This window comes from Echinops telfairi, unplaced genomic scaffold, assembly GCF_000313985.2.
Source record: "Echinops telfairi isolate 266 unplaced genomic scaffold, ASM31398v2 ScPeMD7_23;HRSCAF=83, whole genome shotgun sequence".
NCBI lineage: Eukaryota > Metazoa > Chordata > Mammalia > Afrosoricida > Tenrecidae > Echinops > Echinops telfairi.
The window spans coordinates 91,170,378-91,179,351 of NW_022103920.1; positions in this window are offsets into that span (position 1 = coordinate 91,170,378).

Below are 8,974 nucleotides of genomic sequence, written 5' to 3' on the forward strand. Positions count from 1 at the left end.
TTGGGGGGGTGTAATTTTTGAGAGGATATGAAAATAATAAATCAAAGACTCTGCTGTTACGTCTAGATCAGATTCCGAGATGGAATATTACATCTGCAGCTATGAAAATCAATCCCTGTACATTGGCATGAATATTAAAGACAACAGGTGAATCTTTATTCTCTTTACAACAAATAGGTTAGCTATTCGTGGGTGGTTGAACTCGTGTTAATTATCTCTGTTCTGTCGTGTTGGACCATCATGATCAGAAATTAGAACTGGTGACAAGGTAAACAGAGCCTCCTGGTCAATGGACGTTTCTCTGTGTGCGTCTCGCTATGTAAGGTCAATGCCCTGCATGGCTTATTCTCCTTTAAAAGAGCTAACTATCATCACATCCACTCTCGTCTTCGAGTACAGAGGGAAGAACAGTGGCTTTAGAATTATGTCAGGCCATGAATCGTGGCTCTGGCCCATTGACCTCTGTGAACTTGGGTGAGGGAAAGCATCTTAAAACTTCAGTTTCCTCTTATAAGCTGGGGAAACAACATAAGAGCCATTGAGACGATTAAATAAGATGTTCACTTTGTTTACTTAACAAACATTGATTTTTTAATGAAGAACAAAGTCAAAGTCGCTAGTAACTGTTTAGCAGGAGAGGGAGGCATACGAGCAGGGGTGCTCTGGAGAGGGTGAGACCTGAGATTGGAGAGCCAGGTCATAAGAGGAGAAGCCCACAACAAGAGATGTTGTGGGGACAATATAAGCAAGTGCACGTAATTGAATGTCAACATGGCTTGTGTATGAAAGGAAAAGTGATTTCTTGTGAATCAATTGCTTAACAACAACCCCAGCCTCCTAGAAGTACTAATCACCTCCTTTTCCTCAGCCTTCAAACGGGGTCTTACAAAAAAGCCATGTGGTTCTCAGTTCTGGGAGTTAAGGTGTAGCGATGTGTCATGGTTGTCATGTATCACTGCTAGGAGATGCGTGTGTGCATGTACATAGGTGTGCGTGAATGTGTATGTGTGTTTGCGTTCAGTCCTCTGGCTGATACTACTTTGCACTTTGTTAGGAAGACTGTTTCTTCCTCTTAGCATTTTCAGTTTGACCTCTGCTATTAGTATATTAGATTAGAGGATAATCTAATATGGATGTATATATTATACACGCACAAAATATACACTATGGTGCTCTATTAGGTTACCTTTGACTGTACTCCTCTATGAACCCTCTATGTAATTCTCTATGAAAACAGCTGTCATGTTCTATGAAAATCTTTGTGCTCAGAACTGGTACCACAAAGAGGACTTTTTCTTAACAGGGAGCTAGGTTTGCCCCATTCCTGAATCCCCTGAAAAGTTCTTCCTGCCAAGGGCTGTAATGGAGTCGAGACATAGCCCCCTCGTGAGAGGCATCTGAAGACCCCTAGCTCCACATTAGAATGATTACAAAGGCTGATGTAGCTCGTTCACAGGTGAACCGGTGTTGTTATTGCTGGGCGCCTTCCCATGGATCCTGACCCATCACAAGGTGTCTCAGAATGAAACCCCCCCAGGTCCTGCACCCTCCTCACAACTGTTGTCGCATCTGAGCCATTGTCGCAGCCACGGTGTCCATCTGCCTCGGTGAGGGCTTTCCTCTTTCACAAAGGAATTCTGCATCTTCCCTCTTAGAATCGGGGAACAGTTGATAGGGGCTTTGCTTATACTCCCATGGGGACCATAAGGTGGCTTGGTTACCCTGTTAGGGCTTATTTCAGAACGACGGTAAGCACATTCTCCCAGGAGGGTATATTTGTAGAATATACCTGATCTGATCACTCTGTGCTTTCTAGGATGAGGGTGCAGAATAGTGAATGTCCCTGATGCTTTAAAAGTATACACCATTTATCATGATGATTGCTTTGAATGTTGAGGTCTTTCAGGATGGGGCAGCTGGGTTTCCAGGGCACTAGAGCATGTGATCAGCACTCTGAAGCACACTTCGAACACATGATAGAATTTCAGGGCCTGGACTCAAACCCAAGCAGTGAGTGTTTATAATTGCATGTTTTCACATACGTTTTCCTGCCTGCTGTATATTTTGGCCATTGTTTATAGACACACTGTGCAGGAAAAAGAAATATGCTTGATGAGAAATAGGGAAAGGTTTTTTTATTAAAAAAGGCTTGGCAGGCATCTAGGCAGAGCTGTGTGTTCTCGAGGGTGGACCAGGCCTGTCTTCCACATTAGAAGGGACAAAAATAATAACCTCAAGTGTGTTCTTGATCCCACAGGCCCGCCCTGCCACAGAGTCACCATCCACGCAAAGCGTCTTTGCAAGTGTCAAACAATGGATGCCAGAAGATTATGTCGCATTGTGTGTTTTAAGTCGGGAAAAGGCATACTTGTGAATCTCTTGGCCTGTGGCAGTTTTCTGCAGGTTAGTCCTGTGACTGACATGTACAAATAGTTTCTCTAGTGGCAGCACAATTAGGCTTCGGGGCCGCTGTCTGGGGCTCAGAGACCTCTCCTAGGCTGGGAGAGGAGAGGGGCTCTCGGCAGGTGGTGCTGATGGGGAAGGTGGAGCTGGTGGTTGTAAGGTGTTCCCCCCTTTGTTCCCACTAAAGCGTTTTCTTTCAGAGTCTGTCAGAAATACAAGCTTAAGGTGGAGAGCGATTATGCCGACTCTCAAAGAGTGTGCAACCAGGCAAGTAGCCGAACACTCCCGCACGATGCTTTGGAGGTCGCCGCAGATCCCTCCCTGAATGAGGTTTGGTAAATCTTGAGAGACTTCTAGGAGTCCAGAACGCTCCCCAAGTCAGTCTGTAACTGAACTCTGCTTGTAGCAAATCTGGAGAAAGACGCTGCGTGGGGAAATTGGTGCCTTCTCACCGAACATAGCCTCAAACATGCTAAGAAGCAGAAGCAAGAACGTAGGTCTTTAAAGCCCAGGGGATCAGCAAGGATGATAGTGGGTTCTAGGGCCGTGCCAGGGCAAGGTGTTCCTCTTACTCTATTTCCCTTTAAAAGGTGGGGCCAAATTTGTATCCCATCTCAGTCTGCCTCCCCCAGAAACTTCTCTCATGGCCAAAGGCATCCTAAAGAAGACAAGAGTGAACACGAGGTGATTGTACCTTCGATTTGTCATTATTTTCTGCATATTTGGCCTCTGACATAATTACCTTTTCTAATGGAATAAACATATGGAATTCCTTTTTCTAAACATGACTGAGGGGTCAGAGTTTATGTTTCCTTAAATAAGATTATGAGGCTTCTCAAAGTAGAGAGAGAAAAAAATCTTCCTTATGTGAGTAAAAAAACAAAACCAGAAAAAACATTCCTGTGAGGTGTTTGGTTTTTGATTTTTTTTTTGATGGAAAGGCTTCAACACAAAGTTCTCTTTCTTGTTAAATCCCTTTGTATAATTTTTATGGTCCTTCATTTGCCAGTTTCCATCCATAGGGGGCATTACAGTGTGTACAGTTCCCTATTTTAACTCTACCTCAGACATCCACTGTAATTGTATGTTTTAAAATGTATGTCAAAAATGTAGTATAAAAATCCCTCAAATTAATTTCACCAGAATAGGATATGGATTCCAAGGAAATATGAAAAAATATATATAAACTTACATTAGAGCTGATTGGGAGGTGATTTTTTGTGTGTGTGGTAGTGTAATAGAATTCTTTGCTTTATAAAATAGCTTTCCACCGAGTTGACTTAAGCAGAATTCCCCACCCAGTTCATTTAATAGAGGATTATAAATATGAAAAATTCCTAAGCACTTTGATGTACATTTAACTTCTTAAGAACATTGCTGGCGAGTGAAGTAAGGCATTTGTATATTTGTCTTTCATTCAGCGGATATTTTTTAGGCACTTTCTACGTGCTGCACCCTGGACTGAATGCTAAGCATGCTGCCGTAGCACATCTTGCTTTTGCGTGTGGTGGGGGAGGCAGACAGGCACACCGGATTTACCGTCCAGCCTGATAGGGAAGGGCCGTGATAAATTACGTACAGAGTACGGTATGAGAGCAAAGGAGGGGCATCTAAATCAGACTGGCAGATAAAGGTGGGCTACTTAAAAGGGAAGATATTTGACAACTTAGTTTTGAAGGATGAGAAGGACTTGATCAGTTGAGAAAGGGGAAGAATGTTCTAGTTAAAGAAAACAGCATGCTGGGAAACCTCCTTACAATAGGGCACATGGCAGCACTGCCAGGACTTTGTTACATGCCTGAGAAGGTAAACTTGGGGGACTCAGGAAAGATGACAATCAACTCTCCTGGTCTCATTCCTGCTCCTTGATCATTCTTTCTCCTCCCCAAGCTGTTCGTGTCGGGGTTTCCTAGGGCTCAATCCTCACCTCTCCTTTATTTACACTCACACTTTCAGGGATCTCATTCAGTGTCCTGGTTTGAAATGCCATCTCTATACGAACAACTTTCAAATGTTTATAGTGTAGCCTGAACTCAGAACTGCCTAACTTAATTGACACCTCTAGCTGGGTTCCCGGGAGCCCTGGTAGCATAGTGGTTACACGTTGGGCTGGTACCTGTAAGGTCAGCAGTTTGAAGCCACCAGCTGCTCTGATGTGGTCGAGGGGGCTTTCTATTTCCGTAAAGAGTAACAGTCTTGGGAACTCACATTGACTTGATGGCAGTGAATTTGGTTTGGTTTGAGTACAGTTCTAGATTCCTTAGACCAGTGGTTCTCAACCTTCCTAATGCTGTGACGCTTTAATGCAGTTCCTCACATTGTGGTGACCTCCCAAACCATAAAATTATTTTCCTTGCTATGTCATAACTGTAATTTTGTTACTGTTATGAATCAGGTGACCCGTGAAAGGGTCGTTGGACCCCCAAAGGGGTCAGGACCCACAGGTTGAGAGCCGATGCCTTAGACTCAACTAGTCCCAACCTAAACTGCTCATCTTCCTCTGTTGACATGTCCACACACAGCCTACCTTGTCTCCGTTGGTGGCAATTCCATCCTTTCAGGCATTCAGGGGGAAAATACTGTGTTACTTATTTTTCATGCTTCTTTCTTTTTCATGCCCCTCCACCAAAGACATTGTATTGGCTTCATCTTCAAGATATATCAATAATTTGACAACTTTTCACCTTCTCCCCTGCTACTAGGTCTGAGACTGCATCGTGTCGCTTCCAAATTACTGCTATAACTTCCTAAACAGGCTCCTTGCTTTCATCCTCAATCCACACCCCACCTCTCCCTATTCCCTTCCCTGGGAATGCCCAGCACAGTAATCAGAGAGATTCTTTTCAAATTAAGCCAGATCATGTCACTCACCTGTTCAAAACCCTTGAATAGTTTCCTGTTTTAGCGTGAAAGCCTAAGTTTCTCCTGTGGCCCTTGATGGTCTAGTCTCTGTTACCTGTCTGACCTCCTTTCCTCGTGGTTCACACTGAGCGACCCCGGCTTCTGCTACCCTTCAACTCCACCACTTTCATTCCTTAAAGACTTTGTGCTAGTTATTTCCTCTGCTTAGAGTACCAACCCCTCGTTTCCTTCAATTCCTTACTCTTCGATTACCTACCAACTTGGCCTGCCTTCATCAGCCCAAGGAAACTGAAATGCATCACACTGTCTTGTATTTATTTGGGACATCTATCACCCACCCACCCATCACCTATTCATCCACCCACCTATTCATCAGCCATCCCATCCATCCATCCATCCATCCATCCATCCATCCATCCATCCATCCTTCCATCCATCTTTTATGTATATATCTCCCCAAGAATATGAGCTCCACAAGTAGAAAGAAAATGTTTTGGAAATGATGATGGCAACATATGTACAAATGTGCTTGATGCAATTGACATATGGATTGTTATAAGAGCTGTAAAAGCCCCCAATAAAATGATTTATTAAAATAAAATAGCCCCATAACCACAGACAGCTTGGTCCATTTTGTTCATTAATGTATCCCCTAGTGGCTTTAATAGTGCTCGGCACACAGTAGTTGTTTGTCATATATTCTCTTACTCAAATAAACTAGTAAGAATACTAACGACGTTTGGGGGGGATAATCATGACTTACTGAGTCTTACATCCCAGAACTCATCTCTGTTTACATTATTTATCCCATTTAATCCTCACATTAATTCTATAGGATAGATGATATTGTTTCTCCCATTTCTAAATGAGAAAGCAAAATTTACCGAAGATAAATAACTTGCCTAAATTTTATCACTCATGAAAATTCAGAGCTGCTGGATTTTGAATCCATGGTCTAACTAACACTCTGAAATGTTAGAGAAGTAGCCAGGAAGGGACCTTGAAGGGCTCTGTGTTTTTGAATTCTTTTCTGAGTTCTTAATTTACTTTGTGTGGGGGAAATAAAATACAGCTATTATTATTTAACACACTAATCCATTGCTTCCTGAGTGAGAATGTTGGGAAAATGTCAGCAGAGGAATAATAGAATATACTTCAATGTACATAGTGTATGGCCAGCTGAATTATAATCTACAAAAATACCCATACTGTAAATACCAACACATGACTATGTCACCTTATTGGGAAAGAGGCTTTGCTGTTAAAATAAGACCCCTGGGATGGAGAGGTTCTTCTGGATTATCTGAGTTGGCTCGGTGTTGTCTCAAGGGTTCATAATAAGAGGGAAGCAGGAGGGGCAGAGTTACAGAGAGAAGATGTAAGGGAGAAGAAAGGGGTCCCAAGTCTGGGAATTTGGGCACCTTCTGCAAGCTGGAAAAAGTAAGGAACCCGAAGTGCTCCTTGAGTTTCTAGAAGGAACACAGCTCTACCAACATGTTGAATTGAGCACAGCAAAACTGATTATAGATCTTTGATCTTTAGAAAGGTCTCTTAAGCCACTCAATGGTAATTTTTAATGGCAGCAACAGGAAACCAGTATATTGAAATGACCCTTTATTTATTGAAATTAACAGAGAAACGAATACTTATAAGGTATTTAATAACAAACCAGGGAACAAAGGACATATTACTTGCACCTACAGATAGTTCTTCACTCACTCAGTCTCTCTGTGTGCTTATATATTGAGTATTCTCTCTGTGCTGGACAGTGTGGAACACAGGAATGAATAAAACATGTTGCCGGTCCTCTCCATGGGTCTGAATATTTTTACATACTAAATCTTGCTCCGTGGGCACATTCATTAGTACCCATAATTGAGTTAACTCTAAAAAATTGGGTTCTTTGAAAATACGTTGAATAAAAAGGTACTGTTTATGCAATCCTCTTCTGCGAGTGGCATTCCCTCTCTCGTGCACTCCCCTACACTGTTGGCAGACTTGCCTTTTCTTGTCCGGTTGGCCAGGTGATTTTCAGCCCCTTCCCTGGCTGGCCACCCAGAGTGCCCAGCCGAGTCTCCGAGGGTCTCTCACTTCAGGCCTCACCAACCAACTCTCTCGCCACCACCTATAGCCCAGAAAGTTGCTAAGAGCTGATAAAGCAACTTTGAGACCTTCAACAAAATTTAATTAGACCCAAGGTCTTTGCAGCTGCTCGTATTCGCTTTGAAAGGTGAGAACAGATTAACCAGCCCACCAAGAAAATCTTCTTTGGGGGGAATTTAAGGCTGGTGCTGCCTCATTGGAAAGGAACACTGCAGAGAAGAGAACCAGGAAAAACAATCGACTGGCCTGGCTTTGGGCGCAACACTTCCCGGGAGCTGAGAGGGATTACGGTCGGTCTTCAGGCCGAATGTCTGATGATGAGAAAGAATGCAAGGGGATGCAAATCAGAGCATGAGAAAGGTGCTTTTTTTATTAATCATTTTATCGGGGCTCATACAATTCATCACAATCCATACATACACCAATTGTGTAAAGCACACTTATACATTTGTTGCCCTCATCATTCCCAAAGTTCGCTTTCCGCTTGGGTTCCTGGAATTAGCTCCTCATTTTCCTTTTTCTCCTCCCCCTCCCTCCCCGCTCCCCCTCCGTCGTGGACCCTTAAATATTTATAAATTTTTATTATATCTTATCTGACACTGCCCTGCGTCTCCCTTCATCCACCCTTCTGTTGCCCATCCCCCAGAGAGGGGGTTATATGTAGATCCTTGTGATCGATTCCTCCTGAGAAAGGTGTTTTTTTTTGTTTTGTCTTTTTGAAAGGATACAGTACGGACTTCGGGGCGGTGGTTATGACAAGCCTGTGACACATCATTTAGCAGGTCTTTATAGAAAATAATCAAGAGGGGAAACGCTGGTGATGCGCACAAAACCCAGAGAAAGCAGGAGGTAAGAAGGCCAAACATGTGGGAGGAAACAGTGACCTCCAGCCCACACGTAGGGGAAAGGCACGGGGTGGGAGTAAAGGGCCCGCCACAGGGGCTGGCACTCCACTGTGCATTGCGATGCTTTCTTAATGTGTAGCCCATTCAGGGGAGGAAGGGATGTGCTTCCTGACGATCTTTCATCTCCGGTATTTCACCCAGGAGGGAGGCACTCTTCCCGGCTGCCATACTGTGCCCACCTTTGGGCGCAACTGTTCTCCTTAGAATGCGGAATTAGAAAAACAGCTCTTCCATGGACAAGAGTTCTGCTGCGTGGTGGTTACACATTTGGATGCTAACTCCAAGGTCAGCAGTTTGAAACCACCAGCGGATCCTTGGGAGGAAGTTGGGGCTCTCTCCTCCTATAGAGTTACAGTCTGGAAATTCACAAGGCAGCTCTACCCTGTCCTATAGGGTTGCTATACGTCAGCATTAACTCAATGGCAATGAGTGTGGAGTTTTGTTCTTTTATGGACATGGTCTGGCTCAGTAAGAGTGGTACGCAGAACTCACCACAGTGTTAGTGAGTGAGATAGTTTAGGTTTATTGTGCCAACCTGGTCGATAAACACTTGTGGGATTAATTGAAGGGCGGAGGAATGAATGGCTCAGTGAGCCTCGTCTTTCTAGTTCTTGGGTCTCTTGCTCTTTGATGGTCCTACCAGGGTGCAGCTGCCTTAGCCAGTTCCCTGCTTCAGCTGGCAAGGCTCACTTCCTGGGAGA